The sequence below is a fragment of the Falco cherrug genome, chromosome 5, assembly GCF_023634085.1.
Source record: "Falco cherrug isolate bFalChe1 chromosome 5, bFalChe1.pri, whole genome shotgun sequence".
Lineage (NCBI taxonomy): Eukaryota > Metazoa > Chordata > Aves > Falconiformes > Falconidae > Falco > Falco cherrug.
In genome coordinates this window covers 10,414,036-10,423,140 of record NC_073701.1, presented here as the reverse complement: position 1 = coordinate 10,423,140, position 9,105 = coordinate 10,414,036, and positions in this window count along the sequence as shown.

Sequence of the window (9,105 nt, the reverse complement as noted above, 5' to 3'; positions counted from 1 at the left end):
AGCTGAAATATGCAATGCGTCTATGGGACTTGATACAAAATCTAAAAACATCTGAGAAATAGAGTGAGTTTCTATTCATTTCTCTACATATTCCCCTGTGCATTATATTTGTGTGCATGTGCATATATGTACACACACACACAAGACAGGGCAAGATACAGACAGAAGGTTTGTACAGTACAGTAAGGATTCCTGTAACTGTTTGACTACGGAGAATGATCTGGTTGAGACCAATGCATACATGCAATATCTTCATCAATGACAGAGCTAGTGGGACCGAGTGCACCCTCAGCAAGTTTGCAGATGACACCAAGCCGAATGGTGCAGTTGATACACCTGAGGGAAGCGATGTCATCCAGAGGGACTCTGACAGCCTTGAGGAGTGGGCCCATGTGAATCTTGTAAAGTTCGACAAGGCCAAGTGCAAGGTCCTGCACCCAGGTCAGGGCAATCTCCAATATCAATACAGGTCGGGGGATGAAGGGATTGAAGCAGCCCTGCAGAGAAGGGCTTGGGGGTACTGGTGGATAAAAAATTGGACACAAGCTGGCAGTGTGCACTTGCAGCCCAGAAAGACAACCGTATCCTGGGCTTCAGAAAAAGAGGTGTGATCAGAAAAAAGAAGAGGTGATTCTCCTGATCTACTTTGCTCTCATGAGTCCCCAGCTGGAGTACTGCATCCAGTTCTGGGGTCCTTGGCACAGGAAAGACATAGACCTGTTGGAGCAGGTCTAGAGGGCCATGCATATGGTCAGAGGACTGGAACACCTCTCCTAGGCAGAATGGCTGAAAGAGTTGGAGTTGGTCAGCCTGGAGAAGAGTCTCCAGGGAGACCTTATTACAACCTTTCAAAATACAGTTGGCTTGTAAGAAAGACAGGGCAACAGTTTCAAACTGAAAGAGGGTAGATTTGGATTGGACATAAGGAAAAATTTTTTTATGGTGAGGGTGGTGAGACACTGGAACAGGTTGCCCCAAGAAGCTGTGGATGCCCCAATATTGGAAGTCTTCAAGGCAAGATTGGATGGATCTTTGAGCAACTTTGTCTAGAAAGATTTCCCTGCTCACAGCAGGTGGGTTGAACTAGATGATCTTTTAAGATTCCCTCGGACCTGAACCATTCTATGGTTCTATGTCTATTTTTTCCCAACTTATTTTTCAGTGGAGTGTGACAAAGTGAAAACAAAACCAAAAAAAATTTTAAGATATTTTCAAAAGCTTTAGGGGTTTTTTTTTACATCTCTTCTAGAAAACTGCATTTTAAATATCAAGGAAAAAATAAACACTGAACAAACTAGACTTCTGAAAACACGTACTAATATTTGTTCAATTTAAAATGAAAGCCAGTGGTTTTAAAACCTCTGACAAACATGGACAAAACATTGAAAACATCTTTACTTTTTAGACCTTATTTAACCCTTTCTCTTGTCAAGATATCTGCATAAGAAGTTCTGTATCTGATAATTTACATTGAAATGATCTAATTCATTGCCACTATAGGAAAACCATGGAAGCCATGCTCACTATTGCATGGTGAGGCATTGCCTAAAAACTCTGATAGATCAGCCTTATTACTAGTCTTCCCCTACCTTCTTAAATAACCTCACTAGTTCTTTGCATTACAGTTTTATATGTGCCTTATTCATAAAAGCCAGGTGCTGTGAAATTTTATTTGTATGAGCAGTCCCTTCTAGCTTCAATGTGATCACCTAAGTGAGCAAAAAAACCAATAAAACATGTCTTGAATCTGTAGTACTAACGGAATTTTGCAGACTGATTAATTCTATAGTTTAAAAAATGCCAGTGTAAATTCATAAGAAAACAATTCTAATCTGAATGTCCATGAATGGCAGGTAATAATCTCATAATAATTATTAAAAATAAAAGGTTTTAATTCTATTGCAGAGACTGAAGTGGCAGATGGAATTCTAGAAGCCATCCAAACAGTGGCAAAAGAAAAACCATAAATGGCAGCCTCTCTTTTTGTAAATATCTACGTGTACGGGGAAATGTATTTGTTTATATGGAATTAAAATAACATTAAAGAAATTCCTAGTTCTTATAATGAGGACTACACACAAAAATAGGGCAAAGAAGGGATTTTTTCCTTCAAATAGAGTACATAGTAACATATAAATACAATAATACATAATAACTAGATTTGAGTGAAGAAAATTAAATACTGTTTTTAAATGTTTGTTACTGAGATTTTTTTAAATAAAAAATATTTTTGCTTTTTTAAAGGCTTTTTTCATTCAAAATTGATTTTAATTTAGCCTTTAAAATGGTCAAATATCCAAACTGGAAGCCAAATCAGTTACTTCAGGATTAACAGAGCAGGCTAGGTTAACTAAAGTAAACAAGTTTCAGGGTTTTTAGGGAGAAGGGAAAATTTAAAAAAAAATAATCATTTGAGGTAGAGGAAAACAAAATCTATTTTTTTCCTCAGCACAAACCCAGGAAGTCAGCTCATTAAACAGGACCATTCATAACCCATGCAACTAACCTGGAGAAATTATTCAGGGACACCATGACTAGTTTATGAAGCTTTTCACTTTTGCTAACATGCAAAAGATGATATTTCTGCACTCTATTCCCCACCAGTTTGGAACATAATTTTGTGAGCTCTTGACGTGCTTACAAGGAATTAATTGTCAATCCAGCAAAGTACTCAACCATGAGCAAAGAGTTAAGCACCTGACTAATCCCAGTGAAGTCAATGGGATCAAGCACAACCCTAAGTTTGCTGCCGTGCTTCAGTGCTTTGCTGAGTAAGAGCCTTAAAGGAGATTTAGAGGGGAAGTAAAATGTCTTTTTATCTTTAGTCAATTCAAGATCCTGGCTGTCTGGGTGATGTTAAGGCTGTCTTTCAATGACAGATATCTTGTACCTAATATATTCTGCTTCAGATCTGACCTCTGTTCACTGCTTGAGGGATAGGTGAACAAAGCTTCCTGATTAGTAGGCTTTGGTACTCTTGGAAGACGAAAAACCACAAGCACATCTTACTGATGGCAGAATGAAATTATCTTTCTGTGGCATGAGGAGTGTTTTTGGGGCACAGAGCCAGAAAATACCACTGAAATATTCTGTGGTTACAAAGGTGATATCAGCAGGGATACCTTTGTGTGTTTGTCTGACCTCATCTGGCTGTGATGAAAAACAACTACTTTAAGCTTAGGGTGCAGGTGTTCAGATGCCAAATTGTGTGAATCTCCTAAACACCCCAATGCATATGGCTTGTCTGCATGGAGCTGGAGTTGCCACAGCCTGGACTCGGCCCTCATCAGAGCACTACTAAGGTCCAGTTAACATACAGTGTGGGTCCCACAGCTCACATTTCCAAACACAGACAGCAGTGGATGTCCCCTTCTCAAAACGTTACGTCAGCCAAAGGCAGTGGCATGGACAAGTTGACCCAAGGAACAAAGACTTGTCTCCAAGATCTGCTTCAGCATGAAAGACTCAAACCCAGCAAGCTCAGAAAAGGGCACTATTTAGGTTATAAGGAATGTGGTTTTGCTGTTCTCTTAAAGCTCTGTAATTGTACAGAGGGTTTTAGGGTTCAGGATGTGCAATTACAAGAGGGAACAAGACTCTAGAGACTCCTAGTCCTACACTGACACGTTAGTCTGGCTAATGGATGGTTTCTATCCACATTGAATTAAGTTTTGATTTTGTCTTATCTAGAGAGTTTCCCGTGCTATTAAAAAATTGATTTTATATACATACAGTTATGTATTCTGCTAACACTGAAGTTTAGATCTCAAAATCCTTTTAACTGTTTTCAGCAGGGCCACTCAAAGAAAAAGGTAGAGATGAATTCAACTTCAGGTTAGGTGGGGTTCTTGCCATGCCTGCCAAGACAGATTTTTGTCATGCACTTTTTACACAAAATGAAAATCCCCTAAATACTGAAAAAAAGAACATTTTGTTAATTTCCATGAGCAACTCCCTTATTAACTCTACCTTTTATTCTCATGGAAATTAATGGCAGTCTTGAAGGCATGTCTTCGTCTTGAAAGCTGGGCTCTAACATGTCTGGTGTAAGGCACGCAACAGCAGAAGGAATCAAAAATTGCCATTTCTATTGAAAATATGGATGTGTCAGCATAATTAGAAGTACTTTTAAGCACTTCTGAAAACATTACTGTCTCTGGGCTGGTAGGAAGTGCTGGGATGTGTGCACTGGAAATTAAAGGTGCTAGAAATCACAATCAAGTTCTTAGAATCACTCAAAGAAAAAAACTATGAGCTGAGAAACTACACAAGATGGAAATTATTTAGATAAAATGTATGCAATCTACTGTTGAATTAGAATATTTCAGTAGCATTTCACAGTCTATGAGCTGTCAGTGTCTAAAAAGGTTCTTCTTTAGCTGATATGTCAGGAACTACTATTTGAGTGAAAGGATCAGGGCTGTACTCCTCACATGTAAGCAGAAAAAATTCTATACCACTGAGGTTTGCATCTGGAGTTTCCCAAATGTCTGTGTATGGCAAACAGCATAGCACAAAGTTGCAAATATGAAAGCACATTTACCTTTCTGAGCAAGGTAAAAGATTTTGTAAATGCAGCTTTAAATTCCTCTTGCTTTTATGAGCTGATAAAAGACTCCAAAAAAGAGCAGGCCTGATTTCAGGACTGGAAACCCCCTAAAACACAAGTTACATTATTGTAGTCTTGGTTCCATGCATTGCAAGCAGCTTGGTGTCCCAGGCTTGTGGAGGCAAAAATCTGCCCCAGCAGGCTGGGGGTGCACAAGAAGCTGGGAGGGAACACAGCCGGGATGGCTGACCCCAACTGACCAAAGGGATATTCCATAGCATACGGTGTCATGCCCAGCATATAAAGCTGGGGAAAGAAGGAGAAAGGAGGGGACGTTCAGCATGATGATGTTTGTCTTCCCAAGTAACTGTCACACATGATGGAGCCTGGTTCTCCCAGAGATGGCTGAACATCCGCCTGCCCATGGGAAGTGGTGAAGGAATTCCTTGTTTTGCTTTGTTTGTGTGTGCAGCTTTTTCTTTACCTATTAAACTGCCTTTATTTCTACCCACAAGTTTTCTCACTTTTACTCCTTTGATTCTCTCCCCCGGTCTTGTGGCAGGGAGTGAGTGGGGCTGCGTGGGGCTGAGCTGCCGGCCGGGATTAAACCACCACATTAGGCAGAGAGCTTAGGGAGAAACAAGTGGTACTTCATTAGAGCCTTGCTCTATGCCGGGTGCACAATGCATTTGACTCTTGGTGCCTGACAGGTTAAGCATATGCAGACTCTGCAGTGATGAATTTCAGTTACCCTCTTGCCACATTGCCCTTCTCTAAGCAGACTGGAGGAAAAGGACTGGACTCCGTCAGAAGATTGGATCCTGTATATTTACCCAAGTAGCATAATACCATGTCCTATTTCTTTCCCATTTAGCTTAACAGCTTTTTTGCTATGTCCAGCATTTCTCAACCTATTTTCTTCCCTGTACTGTTCCTTTTGTTATTTTCTAAATTGTGTGGCGTATCTAACACACATCAAGTACAATGAAGAGACAGTATGTCCATCCCCCCCAGCTTCAGCAGAATTTAAATGGCTTATTAGGGATAATTTAGATATTTGTTTTCAAGAGAACCACCTGAGTGAACTCTAACAGTGTAATCAGCTGCCTCCAATGCTTTAGATATATATTATCTCAAGCAAAAACTACACCTAAAGTTTCACTATCTATCATTACTAAGATGATCGTTGTCCACCTCTAAAAGAGCCTCACTAGACATGAAGGGCATAATTAAGCAAAACTCACTTGACTTTCACTGAACCAAGAGCAATACTTCTGTGAAACCGATGTGTCTGTTTTTGTGACGATGCAAGAAGGAAGCATCATTACATGAGTCTGGTCATCTGCCTAGGTTTGGCTCATTAGTCTTTGCCAGGATACTGGACAAAATGTGCTGAACATTCTACTGACTGTTTCTTGGAATTTGCATAGACACAAAATGTTCAGAGTCTTGCTGTTAAACTATTAACTAAAAACCTTGTCTGTTTTGGAAAACTTAGGCACTGCTCTGCTTTATAAATATAACCTCATTCAATGTTTTAAAAATAGCATTTGCTGTTTCTAAGCACTTACAGAAGGAAAAGGTGCAAATCTCCCCAAACACCTAATGACTTGGCATCTGATTATCGTCCAATTTACTTCAGCACTATGGAATTGGAGGATTACAACCTCTAGAGTCCTTGTGTGGATTTAACCCTGGAAGCAAAACTCACAATTCTCCTAAAAGCTGATTCCTAGAAAGCAGGTCCTGGAAGAGGCCACCTAAACATCCCATAATGCAGACTTCACAGTAAATGCAGTCTGTTGTAGGGCTTAGCTGTCGTACAGCTCATCATTGTTTTGATAGTGTTCTACCTTGGCTGTATCTGAAGTCCATTATTTTTAATCCTAGTTACAATGCCCAGGGAGAACAAGTTATGTTTGTCTTTTTGCAGTAACCTTTTTACACTTGAAGGCTGCTGCTGTGATTGCCCTTACTACTCTCCAGGATGAACACCCTCAGCTCTTTTGATCTTTTTGTGTCTTGTAGGCACCAAGTTCTTATTTTTCTACCCTGGATTGTCTTCAGTTGCCACACATTCTTTCATGAGCACAAAATAGTTATTTTCACCCATTTGTAACTAAGAGGGAAAAAAGGAACAAAGGAGTAACAAATCAATGCATCAGTGATTTCTATCTCCTTCCCTGGTATTCGATGGCACAGCAGAAAAACTAGGGAAAGAAAATTACAGAGACCTGACATTTACTTGAACCGTTCCTGCCACGTGGCTCCTGGCATACTGAGTGACTTTGTGTAGAGGAACAGCACGATCCAAGTTTCCAGAAGTGCTAAGAAATAAGCACTAAAAAGCAGTATAATTTTCACTTGCAGAATTATTGCCTTTGTGGAGTTCAGGAGGCAGCAGGGAGTAGAGGGATAGTTTCTTGTTTTGCTTTTTTGCCTGTGGCAAAACATTCCTCTATTAATTCATTGCTGTTTATAAAGTGGCTTGACTTCCTTAGATGAAAGGCATGACATAAGTGCTTGGTATTAGATGATTATCAATTATTTTTATTCTTTACTATTTTTCAGGCCAAGGACCGATTACAGGCTTCATAAAGTTTAGCACTTCGGCCTTTGTACTTTTGAATTAAAAAAAAAAAAAAAAGAAAAGAAAAAGAAGGTCAATCTCTGTAACATAACAGAGTTCTCTACTGTGCAGTCCTCAGGGAATTTATGTTTAAAGGAAGAAGTAGAAACAGAAACCAAACAGATCTCTCAATGGAGAAAAAAAAGAAAATGGAATTTTTTTAAGAAAGAGGTCACTGCTTGTCAGATTTTTCACTGCTCTAAATTGATGTAGTTCCACTGATTATTTCATTTTTGGGGCACTCTGTGGTTACCATTTCCAAATTCAAGCTCTAAGTTAATAAACCTTTCCATGGTACTCTCAAGAAATCTTTATTTGGAGGCTTGAAAGCTATTGTGTATGTAAAATGGACAACCAGTCAAAAACCAGAGACGTGCAGGAATAAAGTTATGTGAACACACTAAAAAAGTCTAGGACAGCACCTTGGTTTGTGTAAAACAACTTCACTGCTTGGAAGTTAGTGAGGCTATGATGATTTATGTCAAGTGAGTTTATAAAGCTGTCAATATTAGAAACTTAACTTACCCAATCCAAACTGAAATGACACAATAAAGAATCGGAGGAGTGATTAAAGCATATTATTACTTCAGACTTCATGTGCATTATCATCACCTCCAACTACCAGGATTGTTGTGATCCAATTGACCTTTTTTAGCTGATAAAAGTAATTTTTCCCCTCAGGTGTATTGTATTTGTTGTGGTTGACACACAGGTTTCCTTATGATATCTGCTGTTGTTGTCCCTGGAGTATATTAATTTTGTTGCTGACTGGAATTTTTCACATCCAACCAGAGCAAGCCATTTTCTCTTCAGGCAGAATCTGCTTGCATTTGTGGGCATCAGTTGCATTTTTCCAGTGACTGCTGAATCAGAATCCAGCCTCTGAACTTTGCAGAACAGAAATCTTACTGGACACACGATGCAACACACAGCACTATTAGTCCTATTTGTTTGGCAATACCACAACTTTACATCCCACTGGGAAAACTGCAGCCAGCCTTGCCTGAGGAAGCTGTGAGGGAACACTATTCTTAGAAAACTTTCTTCCCAGGCAAGCTTTCTAGGTAAGGTTTATGGCTCTTCTCCATTGTGAAAGGCAAGTACAGGGTAAACTGATCTCACAAAGAACTTTGAGTTAGCTTTGGCTGCACCCTCACCCTGTTTTTATTTTCACCAATGAAAGAAAGAAAACATTTACCGAAAACTTGAAAAGCAATTCCAACATCACTGTGCCTGGGGAACATGGTAAAGGGCTGCTAGCAGCTCTAAGCACTTCCAAAATCAGAAGTGATGTGATGCTGTTAAACTTTATACATTTATGGTGGGTAATCAGCTGTTTTGCCCTTGCTTTATATGCTGGCAGTTGGGTTTGAGGAGTAAACAAATGTTGTAGCTACTTTTTCAGGAAGACAAGAGTACTGGTTCGCAGAAAGAGATTGTCTGACCTTGGCACATCCTAAGGGTCATTCTGAACACAAACAAACATCGGGGCAGCTGGAGGAAACACTGAGGGCTTCCAGCCTTTTGGGACAAGAAAGATTGGACCAGTCAGTCTGTTGTGAAGACGCCAGCTCCTATCTACAATTTGATACTTCAGAGTAGTACATCCATTCTCTCAAAGCTCTGGCAGTTTAAGCCTGGTCCTTTTTCAGTAGCCAGTTTCATTTCCCAAAGTGGATTGAGAAACAGTTTTCTCTTTCTGGTGCCTTGGGTGATTTATGGAGCACTACATGTGCTATGGTTCTAGCTGGGTATAATGTGTGTGCTACTGTGTGAGCGTCATGTTTAATTGACTCGATAAACACTCTGCCCCCCAAATTCTGCTTTTGACTCCTGGAGTCAACATACACAACCCCAAGAAGGTCCTCCTCAGACTATCCCCACATCTTACACTCAGCTGAATGGAAACACCTCTTGTTAATGGTAT